Consider the following 17,426-nt stretch of genomic DNA (forward strand, 5'->3'; position numbering starts at 1 on the left):
GTTACCTTCTCACCAAAGGTGGTTCCTATTTTTCTACTTGCATTTTTACATGCTTTCGAACTGCTAGAAGCTGTGACAGATAACGGGAGCTCACTCCATTATGCTGCACTAGGGATTCAAACCATCAAACTGCCGACCTTTCTGATTGACAAGCTGAGCGTCTTAGCCACTGAGCCACCACATCCCTTATAGAGGACTACCTATAGACATTATCAATAGAATTTATCAGAATGTCATGGAACTTTAGTTAAAAGAGGAGTCAACAGTTTGCGGCAAATGACACTATAAACCTGACAGTAAACAAGAATATGGTTTGATTTGATGCTTTGATTGCACCCAATATTGGTGCAACAGCAATAATATTGTGTTGAATCGTATATATTTCCCTTCCAAAGCAGATGAGGAGGGCATTAATAAGAGTTGGAGTAAAGCTCTCCTCAATTTGGGGACTGAAGTTTAGCTTAAATGTGAAACTATTTTGGAAGCTAAATTTTTTTGTCAGAAACAACGTCCATCAGATGCAGAAAAGATCATTGTGGGTTAACACAGACAGGTATAATGTGGATGTATGAAGAAAAGAAGTGGTGAGATTAAAATGAAATAGATGGGATACCTATGATAATAATTACTTTAAAAAGTAGATGTAAAGGACATAATTATAGTGACAGTCAACATAAAAAAAAAATTCAAGTTTCCTGTAAATTAATCTTGACTCCTGGTGGGTTTGTACAACACACTCATGTCATTTTCTTGGCAACAATGTTGGAAGGAGCTTCCTATTGGTTTCTTCTAAGATTTGTGTAGCTTTCCAGTCTAGCCTACCTCTGCTTCTGAACTGGCCCTAGATGTCTTTACAATTTAGGCTGCCTCTAAGGGCTGCCTAGAGACCATGGCTCACTTGGGATCTGGGGAAAAGAGTGGATCACATATTTGAAAAACTGAGGGACAAAGAAGCATCTGCAAGTAGCCCATCTTCACCTTTTCCTAGTGCTCCAGGATGCCGGCTGGCCGGGCGTAGGTGTTCAGATGAACAGGCACATTGTGTGGTGCGCAAGCCAGACAAAGCTTCTATTTATTGAGAGTGTCAAGAGTTGGGAAATTCACAAGATACCAAGCCTGAAATGGCATAGGATGGTATACACTGTTACCTTCCCACCAAAGGTGGTTTCTATTTTTCTACTAACATTTTTACGTGCTTTTGAACTGCTAGGTTGGCAGAAGCTGGGACAAGTAACAGGAGCTCACTCAGTTACACGGCGCTAGGGATGCCGAACTTTCTGATGAACAAGCTCAGCATCTTAGCCACTGAGCCACCACATCCCTATAAGGTCCTCTATACCTATCCCCTATATCAGTGATGGGCAACCTTTTTGGCGTGGTGTGTCAAAAATCGACAAAAAATCGAGCATAACTCGCGTTGTGTGTCACTTCGACAAAAACATAACTTTGCGCAATTTATAGTTGCTGCTAATGGCGCTCACAGTTCCCGTTGGCACTCCGCTGTTCCCTGCTGTGGTGTGGTCGTAACCGACAGTCCCAGGAGTAGACTCTCTGTGCCGGCCTGACTGGAGAGAGGCGCGCACTGTTCCCACGCTCCTCTCCTGCGGGTCCTCCCTCGCCACGCTGATGACGTGTGTGCGCACGGCACGCACGCCTTACCAGCAGCCCCTGCGCTCAGAAAGGGGCGGCGGCGATACAGTAAGTGAGTGTGGGCGGGGGAGATCACACGTCCCCCCCCCCCCCCCCCCCCGTTCCTCCAGCACAGATTCTTTCATCCTCGGCGGCCGTGCAGGAGCCGAGGATGAATCGCATGAAATCCTGTGCGTGTCACCCCAAATGGCTACGCGTGTCAGCACTGACACGCGTGTCATAGGTTCGCCATCACTGCCCTATATAATGTACAAATTTGTTCTTTCTGAAATGAATTCATCACTGGAGGTTTTTTTAAAGAAAAGACTGGACAACTACCTATCTGAAATGGTATAGGGTCTTCTGCTTGAGCAGGGGGTTGGGCTAGAAGACCTCCAAGGTACCTTCCAACTATATTCTCATTGACTGATTGATTGATTGATTGATTGATTGAAAAGATGGGCCACCAAAAGAGGAACACCGTACAAGCGAGGGCACCAGGCGGAGACCCCGAGCCCAGCGGCGCCTTAGCCGAGCCCCTATCCCAAAACTCTTCCACACCCCACCCGGCTTCGGCCGCCGCCCTTCCCGCGGAATTCCCAAGGGCGGCGTGCAAGCAAGAGGCGGCCTTTTCCTCCCTCGCCCCGCCGAAAGAAGCCCTTCAAGGCAGCCGGGAAGCCCCCCCCCCCCAAGCAACCCCCCTCAGCGCAGCGCCCGGCGCGCAAGCGCTCGGGAGGCAAGGGGCGCGCTTGGGCCCGCGAGCGCCTCGGACAAAAGGCAACAGAAGGGCCCTTGTTAGCTGCTCCCTGGAGATGGAGGAGGAGGAGAAGCGAGAGCAGGCGAAGTGGCGGGGTGGGGCTCGGCTCGCTCTCTCTCCCCCCGCCTTCGTCTACATCAGCCAGGGAGAGAGAGAGAGAGAGAGGGAAAGGGGGGACGGCGAGAGCCGGGAAAGGAGGAGGAGGAGAAGGCGGCGGCGGCAACTCACTTTGCCAGCACTTTGCCAACTCTCCCAGCCCGAGGCAGCCTCTTTTTTCCCTGCGCGCCAAGCCGGCTTGGCAAGCGCTTTGCCCCGCTGCGGGGCTCCGTCGAGGCGCCGCGGGAAAGGCTTCGGGGAAGGACAGGGGGGCGTCTTTTTAGGGGCAGCCAAGAGGAGGAGGAGGGCTCGGCGCTCTCTCTTTCTCTCTCTCCCCGCCGAGGGAACCGCCTCACGCCTGACCTCCCGTACCCCGGGGCGACTTGGGGCAGCCTTGCCAGCGGGCTGCAAGAGCGAGGAAGGAAGGGAGCCTGCCCGTCGGTGGAAGCAGGAGGAGGGCGGTGGACAGAAAGCGCCCGGAACGGATGGTCCCGCTCGTCCCCGTTGAGGGGAGGAAAGGCATCCAGGGAGCGACGCGGGACCTTCTCGGGAAGGAGGCGGCGTGGCAAGCGGGTAAGGCTTGGAGAAGCGCCTCTTGGAGCGCCGGGCGGGCTTTGGCAGCCGGATGCGCCCTGGTCCTCTCGCCTCTTTCACGCTCTTTTGTTTCTTGGTGGCGAGCGGGGGAGAATCGCTTTGTGCTTTAGGGTTGGGTTTCTAGCTTGCTCTCTGGAGTAGGGAGGAAGAGAGGGAGGGGGGCGCACCGGTGCATCCTGCCATTGATAAAGCCCCCCCCCCCCGCTTCCCTTCCTTGGAAAGGGGGGAAAGGATGGGAGAAGCAGCCCCCGCCAAGTTTTGCAGGAAGATGAACGCCCCAGAGTCGAAATCTTTCCCTTTTAAGCAGATGCGTTATAATAATAATAATATTGGGTGAGGTCCAACATCATCATGGACAACCAATCTCTGTTCTAGTTTTCTTAAAGAGAGAAATAAACCAGGGCTATTTTTGACCCAGCTCTTCATCTGAGAATAGAGCTGGAAGGGACCTTGGAGGTTTTCTAGTCCAGCCCCCTGCTCAAGCAGAAGAACCAATACCATTCCAGACAAGGGACTGTCCAGTTTTTTTCTTAAAAACCTCCAGTGATGGAGCACCCACGATTTTTTGAAGGCAAGCTATTCCACTGGTTAATTGTTCTCACTGTTAGGAAGTTTCTCAATCCCAGATTGCTTCTCTCTTTGGTTAGCTTCCAACCATTGCTTCTTGTCCTGCCTTCTGGCGCTTTGGAGAATAGCTTGACTCCCTCTTCTTTGTGGCAGCTCCTCAAATACTGGAATACTGCTATCATATCCCTGATTCTTCTTTTCTTTAGACTAGCAAGACCCAAACCTTCTGCAGACGTTCTTCATATGGTTTAGTCTCCAGACTTTTGATAATCTTAGTTGCTCTTCTCTGCACTTGTTCCAAAGTCTCAGCATCTTTTTTGTAGTATGGTGACCAACATCGGTTGCAGTGTTCCAAGTGTGGTCTTACTAGGGTTTTGTAAAGCGGCACTAATACTTCATGTGATCTTGATTCTGTGCCTCTGTTTATACAACCCAGGATTGTATTAGCATTTTTGGTGGCGGCTGCATACTGCTGGCTCATATTCAAATGATCATTCACTATGACTTCAAGGTCCCTCTTACCCAGTTATTGTTTTTGACCCAGGTCTCGCCTAATCTGTACATATACCTTTGATTTTTCCGGCCAAAATGTAAAGCTTTGCTTTTCTCCACATTGAAATTCATTTTGTTGGATAGGGCCCATTGTTCAAATCTTGAAACATGATGGAAGTGATGGACACTTAGGTTGATTTGTTTGGGGCAGTGGGTGAGGTTACGTGCCATGCAAAGTATTCCCAATCCAGGATGCTCTGAAATTAGATGAAATATTTTAAATTAGGAAACGTCTGGGAAATTGGGGTGATGATTGTAAAAAACTGGTTGGGTGAAGCAGAAGTTTGTTTCTCAAGACTACACAGTGCAGGGAGTCAATTATTTTGCTTTGCACTTAACACAATTGCTATATAAACTACCCAGAGCTACTCATATGTAGTCTTCATTGCATTTAGTGGGTTTTTATATGCAGAATGCCTTTCCATGGGATGACCTTATTCCTCTCCCCAAACAATACACATTTCCACATAGAAATGGAATGCATCTATATGGAGCTTATCAGAACAGAATAACAGCATTGGAAGGACCCTTGGAGATGTTTTAGTCCAGCTGCCTGCTTAAGCAGAAGTCCATATACTATTTCAGACAAATGGCTGTCCAGTCTCTTTTTTTAAAAAAGCTTCAAGTAACTACAACTTCTGAAGGCAAGCCATTACACTGATTAATTGTTCTCACTGTCAGGAAATGTCTTAGTTCTAGGTTGCTTCTCTCCTTGGTTAATTTCCATCCATTCACAAGTGCATTCGTTAGTTCCCAACTATGTCACAAATGCATATCCTTGGGCAGCATGGGCTGTAAACGTGACTACTCAAAGTTCATCCAACTGCTTCATGGAAATAACTATAGTCAATATACCATCTTCAAAGATCACCTAAAATTGTGGAATGGAATTGTTGTGAAATGGAATGGTCATGAAATAGTATGTTTTTTTTTTTAAAAAAAAATTCAATTTTGTCAGCAAGCTTTGTACAAAAATCATGTGATTCTTGTTTTATATATGCATTAGAAACTGACCCAGGATTCATGTGTATCCCATATCCGTAAACCTGGAATTTTATTGCCAGGCATCAAAATATATTAAACATTAAAAATTAATCAAGTGTTCTTAATACTATTCTACCTGACATGCTAGCTTTTGGTGTGCAGAAAACTGTAGATGCAGAGAACAATTAAAAGAAGAATGCATGGTAAGATTTTGTCTAGTGTTAAAAAGACTCGTTTAATTTGCATATCAAGTTAGTGAATTAGGGCATCTCTTTTCCAAGCTCCTGATGCATAATTTTGTGGAAGGTTTTTGCTGATTTCTCTGAACTATGTCTCCAGAGTCTGTTCCTTACCTTAACGTGGCTGGTCTGCTGTGTGAATTCAGTGATGAATAGCTCTTAGGTGATTTGAGATCTCGTGCTCATTAGAAGCTTCAATAGGATCATATGTAAGCACAATGAAAAGAAAATGTGTATCATAGAAGATAGCATCAATCTTATGGCACAATTCTTTATCAGAAATGAAGATTACAATAAACTTACAATATGCACATATGTTAAAAAAGATATGTTCTATCTTATTTTATATGATTTTGCTACTTTTCCTAAGTGCATACGGTGGTTCCTAGTTCTGCTAATAGTAGGGAACTGTAAGAGTTATAAAACAGTAAGCTCTGTACTGAAATGGGTTAATGTTCATTTTGTTCTACAGTCCTTCAAAAGTTTCCAATTCTTATCTACATTCATTCATAATTGCTTTTTACTGAGATTTTAAAAAATATATGCAAAAACCCCCAAAGTATATATCGGTTTTTTGCAGATGAATGTAGAATGATATACAAAAAAGAGTTTCATTAAATTATTGCCTTCACTATTAATTTATCAAAGTATATATGGAGTATAAAAAAGAGATGACTATTGTACAGTTGTCTATAAACAACTAACATCCACATTCCAGAGAGAAGTGGGAGACAACTAGTGAGACATACAGAAACAAAATAAAAATAAATGTTATAATGGAACTTTAGGAAAGCCAAACATTTGATGGAAAGATTGGAAATCACCAAGGATATGTAGGCCTAAAAATTAAGAGACAGAATTTCTTTATTTTTCAACTTTGGACTACATCATGTGGGATTTTATTTCTACAACAAGCTTTTATGATGCTCTTCTGAAAAAGAAATTCTTCATTAAAGCTAAAACCGCATACTAATTTAAACTGCTAGCAGATTTCATTTAAAGCAACTCTAATGTGTGTGTGTATGTATGTATATCCTGAGATTGTGAAAAAATTAGTCTTTATTGGAGGGAAAGACAACAGCATATGGTTACCTTTGGCCTTATGAAGCATTTTCCTTTAACAGTGATTTTTAATTGAAACGAATTCACTAGAACGAAAAATAAGACCATAATTTGGTGACTGGTGGAAACAAAGGATAGTGAGAATGTGCCTCTTTCTAATAGTCTCTCTTGCATTATTTCATTTCAGATTCCCCCTACTTGTTTTGAAGCTAGGTGCTTTATATGCTCATTTTTCTTCTTGTAAACCTCAAAATTGAGTTCTCCACAATATACACTTTGATGTGCAAAAGGAAGAGAAAGTGGGAAAGTCTTAAATTGTTTCTGTGGAATTATTTCATGACCATTAAAAAAACCCCTAGGTTTTCTCCAAAATTGCATAATGCAATAAAAATGTACATCTCTTTAAAGATGGGAAAGAAATAAATGGGGGTGACAGAATGGTTGAAAACATTTGTGCCCAGTGGTTATGCCAACTTTGAAACAGTCATGTTTCCACATACATGGATGTAGTCAGCAATAACACAGGTGAGAGCTGGTTCTGACAAGGTCAATTGCTTGAAACTGAGTTAATCTGATAATTTAAGAAGAGACCATGTAGAAATTTTCCACCACAAAAGAGGGAAATCTCAAAGCCTGTTGCAAAAGTGCAAGAATCTTATCCTTGATTTCCTTAAGTATATGGTAGCATGTGATTTATATATATAACGGTCAGTGGTGGGATTCAATTTTTTTTACTACTGGTTCTCTGGGTGTGGCATGGTAGGGGAAGGATATTGTAAAATCTCCATTCCCACCCCACTCCAGGGGAAGGTTACTGCAAAATCCCCATTTCCTCCTGATCAGCTGGGACTCGGGAGGCACAGAATAGTTGGAGGCATGGCCAGTCAGAGGTAGTATTTACCAGTTTTCCCGAAGTACTCAAAATTTCCACTACCAGTTCTCCAAAACTGGTCAGAATCTGCTGAATACCACTTCTGATAACAGACACTGGAATTTTTCCTAACACCTTCATTAGTTAATTCAGGAAAATTACTTATTAAATAACACGGGTCCTTGAATCCCTGCCTATTATCTGTAAATAAGACCCACCCACACAATTGGAGATGAGTTAGAATGCTTCTGGTATCATTTGCATTCATGGTACGTCCTCAAAATGAGTAATTGTAGACCCAGACTCCTAAAGTAGTTATGAATTCCTTCTAGCATGTATCTAGCAAAATTCTTCTGGGAATGGAGAACAAGAATTCTGCTGCACAAATTTGTTTTAATGTGCAATTGTAATACTGATATAGCTGTTAAGTTATTTTATATATTCCTATGTCTCTAGAATTTCTAACATCATTTTAGAGTTTAAACTAGAGCCAAAAATTATCAACCCTGGGAATTCAATTCAACAACATAATACAGTTATATTTAATTTTTGCATGAGGCATTATCCAGGGGTGGGACTGAAAAAAGTTAGCAACCACTTCTCTTCCCGGTTGCTGGGTGGGCATGGTCATGGTGGGCATGGCCTACTTGGCCTTCTGCACCACGGTGGTGGGAGGGCGTTTTCACTCTCCCTCAGCTCTGGAGGCTTTCCTTGAGCCTCTGGAGGGTGAAAAATGGCCGGAGGCCCTCCGGAGGCTCATTTTTTGCCCTCCCAGATCCTCCACACAAGCCCTGCACTTACCTAGCATCCAAAACGGGCTGCTTGGAGACTCCTGGGAGGGGAGGAGCAGGGTGGATGGGGCCATCCAGTCCTTGCAACTACTGGTTCGGCGAACCAGATGTTAAATTAACATCCAGTTCATCCAAACCAGTCCGAACTGGCTGAATCCACCCCTGGTATTATCAATACAACAAAACCTTTGTGTAAAAACTAACAAAACTAATAACAATTTTTTAAAAACTTTATTTTGTAGAAGTAATATATTGAGAACAGCAAAGTTTGCATAAGAGAAATCATGCATATATGAGGTTGTAATCCCCCTACTTTTGGGAGAAAGAGGAGTTGATCCTACCAAGAAAATCTTAGTATGTATTGATTATTTATGACCAATTTATTGAGGCAGGGTGGCTATAGTGTTGCAGAAAATGACAGGCTTTGGACTTCTCAGGATACAGGAAAAGTTTATTTGGCAGCCAGGTTCAGAAAGCTAGCCCATGGCTTAGCATTGCAAGTTCTGAACAACCTTCATTATCGAAGCACACATTCTTATACATTCTCAAAAGCATTGCAACACAGAAATACTTAACACATTTCTTAGTGGTTACCTTGAGGAGAAAGCCTTATAAGGAGATGGGGTCTTACTTCTCTTTTTGTTTATGGGGTACGTGTCATTAACGAACTTTAATTGAACCTTGGACTTTTAACATAGGTTTTGACATAGGCTTTTGACATCTTGTGGTTAGGCACTTGCTTCCTGTTCTTTTGCAACTCTGCCTATGTGGCTTTAATATAGAAGTAAAGGGGCTCTAAGAGGCTGTCCAGCCTGACCCAGTAGGTTTCACACTTAATGTCCAAATCTCACTTTACGTCTGCTTTAATAGTAGTTATAACTGTGTTTTTTAGGATCTTAACAAATAACCCTCTAGATCATTTCTACTTTTCTTTTCAAACTGTTCCTGTCCATTCAACTGCAGATCTGTTCATCTATTCAATATACAACATATTCATTCAAACTTGATAGCCTGGGTTTCAGGGTTCTTTTGATGAGTTTAAACTCAGCATAAGACTTTTTATAACGGTCTGTCATCCCATGCAGAAATTAAGGAGAGTCGCCGTGATGCAATATGTGGTAAACAGCTTGATGTGGTCTGCAGAATTGCAGATGACCACTAGATGAGAACATTAAATGTTTCTGGGTTAGAGTTCTCTGCATCTCTTGCCCTCTGGAATTTTGCAGCCCAGATCTGGCAGACATTGAGGAACGTTGAGGCAAGCTTTGGAAATATACCTTCCCATCTCATTGAATGAGTCGGGAAGTGTAGGTCAAAAGGAGGAAAGAGTGTTAGGGATGTTCATCTCCTTGAATTATATATATAAAAGATGGCATAGAAATAAATGGTAAAAGAGAAGCAGTAAGCTGGACCTGCCTTAGGTTTTCTTTTAATGTTTGGTTAGCAAGCAGGGTAGATAAAAATTTAAATCAGATTTTTTAAATTTAAATCAGATTTTTTAGAATTTGTTATTAAATTTATTTTAATAAGATGCTTTTGGAGTAAAAATCTACTTAAAGTTACCCTGTTTCCCTGAAAATAAGACCTCCCAGATAATAGGGAGCCTAAGGAGCCGAGGTGGCGCAGTGGTTAAATGCAGCACTGCAGGCTACTTCAGCTGACTGCAGTTCTGCAGTTCGGCTGTTCAAATCTCACCGGCTCAGGGTTGACTCAGCCTTCCATCCTTCCGAGGTGGGTAAAATGAGGACCCAGATTGTTGTTGGGGGCAATATGCTGACTCTGTAAACCGCTTAGAGAGGGCTGAAAGCCCTATGAAGCGGTATATAAGTCTAACTGCTATTGCTATTGCTATAATAAGCCCAATCAGGCTTTTGAGAGGATGCGCTAAAATAAGGCCTCCCCGAAAATATTGCAAATACCCTGTCTTATTTTCAGGGAAACATGGTAGTTTTCTTTAAAAATTATGATTTAAACTGAGTTTATTTAAATCAAGCCTTTTTTTCTAGTCATTTAATTCATGATTTAAATCATGATTTAAATCGACTTGATTTAAATCAAATTCACCCTGTTAGCAAATAAAACCTATTGGCAACTTGCAGCTTTGTTTTTGAATAGGAGACAAAGTGTTATGGTCCAGACTGTGGGGCTGGCCATGGAACAGAGGACACACTCAAAATCATCCACGGATTGCATCATTCTTCATTCCAATTTTTCCCCATAATGCGTGTTGTGCAATTCTGTCTTCATTGGAATCCTGCAATGGGTGACCAAAGGATGAAGGTTCCAGCCAAGCTCCTTGACAGGCTTCCTCTACAGGACTGACTGAAGTTTGAATACGCTTCATCCCTAGTTTTGCAGTTTGGACTTTCGCCACTATGATTGGAAGCTTTGACTTCTGTTGACATTGTTGATTGCTGCAACCTAAGACTGGGCTGGAGAAAAAAGACACATGGGACCTCCTTCTGTAAGAGCATGTGAGGACTTCTGCGAATATTCCTGTTAGTATTCTGAAGCATTACCCAACATAAATCCCTCATTCATCCCTCAGCAGAATGGGGTGTCGTACATGTCTAAATTGTGGTATTTTATCCTACTTTGTCAAAGGGACACGGTGGCTCATGGCTAAGACGCTGAGCTTGTCGATCAGCAGGTCAGCAATTCAGCAGTTTGAATCCCTAGATTTGCATAACGGAGTGAGCTCCCATCACTTGCCCCAGCTTCTGCCAACCTAGCAGTTCGAAAGCATGTAAAAAAAAATGCGAGTAGAAAATTAAAGGACCACTTTGGTGGGAAGGTAACACCGTTCCGTGTACCTTTGGTGTTTAGTCATGCAGCCACATGACCACAGAGACGTCTACAGACAGCGATGCCTCTTTGGCTTTGAAATGGGGATGAGCATCGCCCCCTAGAGTTGGGAACAACTAGCAGGCATGTGCAGAGGAACTTTTACCTTAACTTTACCTCATCCTACTTTTAGCATCAAGGGAAAAACTCTGTAAGCCATTATTCTGACACAGTGTTAAGACTAGTTGCCCCTACCAATTACAAATTAGGAAAATTTATTTAGGATGTTGAAAACAGGTTTATAAATCTTACGAGGAAAAATTATCCTGAGTAGATATGTAGATTGCAAATGGACAAATGGACTCCTGGAAATAGATGTTCAGCCAGATGCTTTCTGGGGTATTCATCACGACAAAAGAATTGATTTACATGAAAGATGTTTTTCTGATCTTTGCCTCCTGAGGGCTGGTGGAACACCCGGGGGGGGGGGGAGCACATGCCTCTAAGGGGTTAAAAAAGTAGCAAATGCAGATTGCAAATAGTTTGAATGAACAGGCGCCCCATTCAGCGATTTCTCTGGGCTTTTAGCAGAGGGGTGGGAAAAGACTGGCACCTTCACTCTCTCCCCTTCACTGCTTCAACCAAAAGAGCAATCTGCAAACACATTTTTTTTTTTTTTACTGGACAGAAGAGAAGGAATTTATTTTATTAAAATTACTATCTGGATACCCGTGCTCCACTATGAAACTATGTGATCGGGCTTGATAAATCGACACTTACAGCTTGAAAATTAATGAGTAGTTACAATCGGCCTCTCCTCTCCCCTTCTCTCCCTCAGGCTTGCCCCACAGAAGCCTCTCCCATCTTATCCCCTTCTCTCCTTCAGTCTAACTCCTTAGCATCAGAGCATTTTTCAGGTGGGGAGGGGGAGTAGAATGTCTAAACTCGCAGGCCGCATGAGTCATGCGTTGGCCATTCCCACGCCCAAGTGGCAGTTGAAACAGAATTCTTTTCAGGTGGGGAGGGGGAGTAGAATGTCTAACTCCTTAGCATCAGAGCATGTTAATAATAATATAAGAAATGCTAATGTTCTGATGGTCATTTCAAAAAATCCTTTCTTAGCAAGCACCTAGAAGCCAAGAGGAACATACTTGCTAAATATCAAGTTTGTAGGCTTTACAATTCTGGAGATTTCTTGACGATGCATGAGTGGTATTTTACTTTTATATATATAGATTTTTTTTCAATTCAGTATTTGAAACCAGAATATCCTGGGAATACTATTTTTTGTCAAAGCATGAAAAGAAGGCGCAGTGGGGAAGATGTTTTAAAAGTTTTTTTTATTTTATGTAAGGGAAAGGAAAGCAAAGGAACAAAAGTCAGGTGTCTATCGAGTATTTGATGATAAAAGTCTGTGATCAGGCTTATTCACAGCTGAGCAATATATTCCCCAATCATTTCTGATGATCAGAAAGAAAGCAGAGAGAAATCATGTTTCCCATTGATATCCCCAGCTCTGGGACTGACCGTAACCCAATTTCTAAAGTTGATTTTAAATATATATTGTCTGAGTTAATGAGTCCCCTGGAAATTTATATCTATCTATCCTTTTTTGTCAACCCAGGAATTCTTTCAAATTTGTTTTTATTCCTACCTGCAATCCACAACTGTGTTGCATGCTGCTTGGCTAGCATGAGGCATAGGGGTGTTTAGAAATGCTGTTGAATCAGGGGCAAAAAACAACAACAACCAAAACCCCACCTTTTATTAGAGGAATCGCTTAATTCTCTCGTTGCATTCATAATTTGATTGGTTGGATTCCATAGAGAGATGGAAATCAAAATGTAGGCCTAGTAATGAAACTGAAAGTTGGGAAAGATAAAACCAATCTCATCATAGGACAACCAGAATAACAGAAACTCAAGGCCCAGGGGGGCAGATATGGCCCCTAGGGTGCTTAGATTTGGCCCATGGGGCTGCCCTAGAAACAGCAAAGGACCGGCCCACAGCGCCTCTGCCACCAAAAACGGAGCTCAGGAGGGCCGTGTGCGGCCCTCCCAGGCTCCATTGTCATCTACGACGGACGAGCTCTGTTTTCACTGGCAGAGGATGGCAAGAGGCAGTTGCAGATTAAAATGAAGCTCAAAGGAGTACATTTTTGCTGGCAGAGTGCTCGGACCACCACAGATGCCCCCGACACAAGTGACGTCAAACTGGCCATGCCCACCCCAGCCCCTGAGGTCAAACACAACCCTGATGCGGCCCTCAATGAAATCAAGTTTGACACCTCTGGTCTATACCATTTCAGATGGCTGTCTTAGAAGCCTCCAGTGATGGAGAAACCTGAAGACAAGTCATTGCATTTGGGGGGTTTGGGTGTGTGTGTGTGTGCGCATTCTCTCTCTCTTTGGGCACTCCATCTGGAAAAGGTTAGCTATCACTGGTATAGGATCTCCTGCCTTGAGCAGAGATTTGGACTAAACACCTCCAAGGTCCCTTCTCGCCCTATTCCTCCTTGTTCTGTGTTCTAATTTTTTAAATTTCATAAGAATTTGAGGGAGAGAGACATTCAGAAACCCCTCTTGCTCAGGGATTACAGGTTTTCCCCCTTTTAATAAAAAGACCTGAAAAGGTTTGGAAACCCCTCAAACTATCTTCGCAAGTCTTCACAACATCATTAAAAAATGTTGAGGTAAAGTGATAGTAGAGTGCTGACTAATAAAATAGATTAAAAGTAGGGCCTTTGTTAAGATTGAGTCCATGTGTCCACAGCATCTCAACTCCTAAGCTGAATATTGATAACAAAATTTACAGAGGTTTTTCCCCCCCGTCTGCTAAAATTATTTTATCCAAGAAACAAGTGTGCCACATTTTGTTTTGGAATACTGTAAAACATGTTTTGTTACACTAGCTACTTGTGTTACATAGGAAAGCAGAGGGCAATATCAGTTTTTCCTTAATAGAGCCTATTTATTTATTTATTTGTTTGTTTGTTTATTAGACTTATATACCGCTTCATAGGGCTTTCAGTCCTCTCTAAGCGGTTTACAATTTTTTTTTTTTAGCAAATTGAATCAGCAAATTGCCCCCACAGTCTGGGTCCTCATTTCACCCACCTCGGAAGGATGGAAGGCTGAGTCGAACTTGAGCCGGTGAGATTTGAACCGCTGAACAGCAGATCACAGTCAGCTAAAGTGGCCTGCAGTACTGCACCCTAACCACTGCGCCACCTATGATGAGCTAATACCACCTTTGTGTAACTAATGGATATCAATGCCATGTTTACCTGAATTAGTCAATTTTTTTCTCCAGTAAATCGAAATCTAGAAATTTCCAAAGTCTGATCATATTTCTTACTTCGGTTTAGTTATCACAGAGGTGTCAAACTCGTGGCCCGCAGCCCAGATGCATCACGCGCTGGCCTATCCCACCCCCGGCTTAGTGAAAGGGGGGGGAAGTTGTGGTACGTCACATGACGACAATGTGTCATTGTGAGTTTGACACCTCTGAGTTATCATCTGTATAACTTTGAAGCTTGCAGCTGCTTCATTAGCACTTTGTCAATATATTTAGGCCACCCAAAGACTTATCAAAGAGGGCGTAAGGGTTTTAGGAAAACTTAAAACTGGGTTTGCACAGCACACTAAACTTCATTATTGAAGCAGCCCGACTTTCCAATTTCACCCTAGAATAGATCATAAACTAATCAAATCCGTTAGTTCGCCCAGCATGTGAAACTTCAGGTAACCTCACCAAGGTTAACAGTAATCAGGCTTAGCACCTTAAACAGCTGACTTACTAGGCGTTCATCTGAGCTGAATAAATGCATTGTAGGAATGCGCAACCCAGCTGGTAGACAGTAAACAAACATGGCCCAGAGTTTGACTTCCTGTGATCCAAATAAAAAGAAAATGTCAAGAGTTTACCCACAGCATTCACTATTATAGAGGACATCTGCTGATCTTAGAACATAGAGCAAGATTCTAGGGGTGGAAGGGACCTTGGAGGTCTTGTAGGCCAACCCCTATTCAAGGCATGAGTCTTATACCATCCCAGTCAAATGGTTGCCCATTTTATTTTTGCAAACCTCCAGCGATGGGAGCATCACAACCCCAAGAAGGCAAACTATTTCACTGATTATTCTTACTGCCAGAAAACTCCTTACTTCTAGGTTGGATCTCTTTTAACAAGCTTCCACCCATTACTTCTTGTCCTGCCCTCTGGTGCTTTGGAGAGTAAGACAATCACATCTTCTCTATAACAAAGAATGTAATCTATTTGGGTGTGTGTGTGTGTGTGTGTGTGTGTGTGTGTTCTAGCATAACTCTGGAACACCTCGAGCAATTTCAATCAAACTTGGTACACAGATTACTTAATCTCTGGAAACAAATACTGTGGGGGGTAAGACACTCCTAACACCCCTCAGGGTGTGTTTTCTGTTAAGAGCCTGTTGTGCCTTAAAACGGCTTCTACCATACTGCCTTAAAATGGCTTCTACTGTACAGTGCTCTGGAGTTGCCATGGTAACGGCTTCACAGTACTCCACGAGAGGGCTCCCTCTGGTAAGAGGAAAAATCCAACATTAGAAATTGCAGCGACATTCATGGAAGGAGGGTTGGGATAAATAAATACCTGGGCAGCGCTGGGTTATTAGTTAGTCTTAATTGATTCAGATTTCTAAAGCATAACATTTCTTTATTGCTATTGATTTTTAAAACCTTGCTTTTCCTATTGCTTAACCCTCTATTCAGAAATAACCAACTCAGCTTTCTCCAGAAGAAAAATTTATAGTATAGATATCCGCAAGTCGATGGCTCTTCTACTGAGACGAAGGAGGAATGAATATTTGATCTTGAAAATCTGCGCTCCGGTTTACCAAGCCTGATAAGACTGATACACAGATATATCCAATTCTTCACAAGCATCCCCGGGAGTATTCATGTCGCACTTGAATTTTCATGGTGACTTTTGATTTCAGTAAGAACAAATAGAATCCCCTCTTTTCTCTTTGCAGAACAGTGGTGGTTAAAAAAATGACACTCTATTTGTGTGCATCATTTAGAGCAGGGGTGTCAAACTCAAGGCCCGGGGCCTGGATTCAGGCCCACGAGGCACTTAGATCTAGCCTGCAGGGCTGGCCTGGAAACAGTGAAGGACCAGCCGCATGTGCAGCCTTCCCGAGCTCTGTTTTCACTGGTAGACGGTTGCAGGAAGCCGTCGCAGCTGAAAACAGAGCTTGGGAGCCTGTTTTCGCTGGCAGATTGCTCAGGTCACAACAGGCGCCAACACGAGTGATGTTGAGCTGACCACGCCCACCGTGGCTACACACACACACCCGAGGTCAAACACAACCATGATGCGGCCCTCAATGAAATCGAGTTTGACACCCCTGATTTAGGGGTAAGCAGTAATTTTAATTTTAGAAGCTTTAACATTAAGGGTTTTTATTCAACTCTTTAGAGTTACAGTGGGAACTATTTGGGGGAAATAAAAATAAAATGCATAACATATGCAGGGAAAGCTCTAGATTTTAATGTATACATTCTTGCTTTGTGCCTGTGTCTTAATTGCCTCAATGCAATGGAGCATGGATTTCTTTCAGAAAGGTCTATTGAAATGGATTTGGGAAAATCCACATCCAATGGCAAAAAGAATTTGGACGAAAATACATACCTGGTTAGAAAAAATGATAAAGCAACACACTGACTTAAAGCCAGAAATATTTTTACTAGGTATAATACTTGAAATTTATAAAAAAAGGGAATATATATCTAATACTACATGTACTGACAGCAGCGAGAATTGTATTTGCACAATATTGGAAAAAAGAAGATACCACTGCAGATGAAAATATAGTTAGAAAAATATTAGATTGTGCGATGGATAGACTAACATTAAATATAAAAGATAAGGAAGAAACAGAATATTTTACAACATGGGACTTATTTTATCAGTGGCTAGATAAAAGAGGTAGAAATTAGAAGATAAAAGATTAATGTTATGTAAAAGTAAATGATGAAAGATGATTATTACACATAAGCACATATTATCACTAGTATGATTATTATTACTATTGTTACCAATATGACTATTATTACTTTGTAAAACTGAATGAACTCAGACAATATACTGTTCACTGTTGACTAAGCACTTTTGTACAATACTGGAAAAAATGTATATATATTTTTTAAAAAAAGAAATGGACTCTGGAAAATCCAGGGTCCTTTCAGTATGAAATGCTAGAGTAGAATGGGTTACAGGGTAGAGCAGTTTCTTGTCCATTGTTTCAAATGTGTCTTTTTTTCAAAAGACAACTGGACTTTCTTTGTTTCTCTTTCGCTTCTTCTTCACTTCTTTTGACTTCTTCAGTCAAAACTGAAGAAGCTTCTTGGACGAGAAGCGAAACGTTTTCAAGGAAAAACAAAGGAAGTCCAGTTGCCTTTTGAAAAAGCACCTTTGGGACAACCATGACCTGGATGACTGTTGTTGCCCGCTGGTGG

The 17,426-nt window shown here is 42.3% G+C and overlaps 1 protein-coding gene across 1 annotated transcript in view; it reads left to right on the plus strand.

The window, feature by feature from the left end:
- Positions 1-2,571: 2,571 nt before the first annotated feature.
- The window catches only part of CHST3 (carbohydrate sulfotransferase 3), a 60,968-nt gene continuing 46,113 nt past the window's right edge, over positions 2,572-17,426 (plus strand). The window contains exon 1 of the mRNA XM_032231738.1: positions 2,572-3,055. The gene's annotated coding sequence lies outside the window, so the exon portion shown is untranslated. The remainder of the gene's footprint in view (positions 3,056-17,426) is intronic.

The sequence above is a fragment of the Thamnophis elegans genome, chromosome 15 (assembly GCF_009769535.1).
Source record: "Thamnophis elegans isolate rThaEle1 chromosome 15, rThaEle1.pri, whole genome shotgun sequence".
NCBI lineage: Eukaryota > Metazoa > Chordata > Lepidosauria > Squamata > Colubridae > Thamnophis > Thamnophis elegans.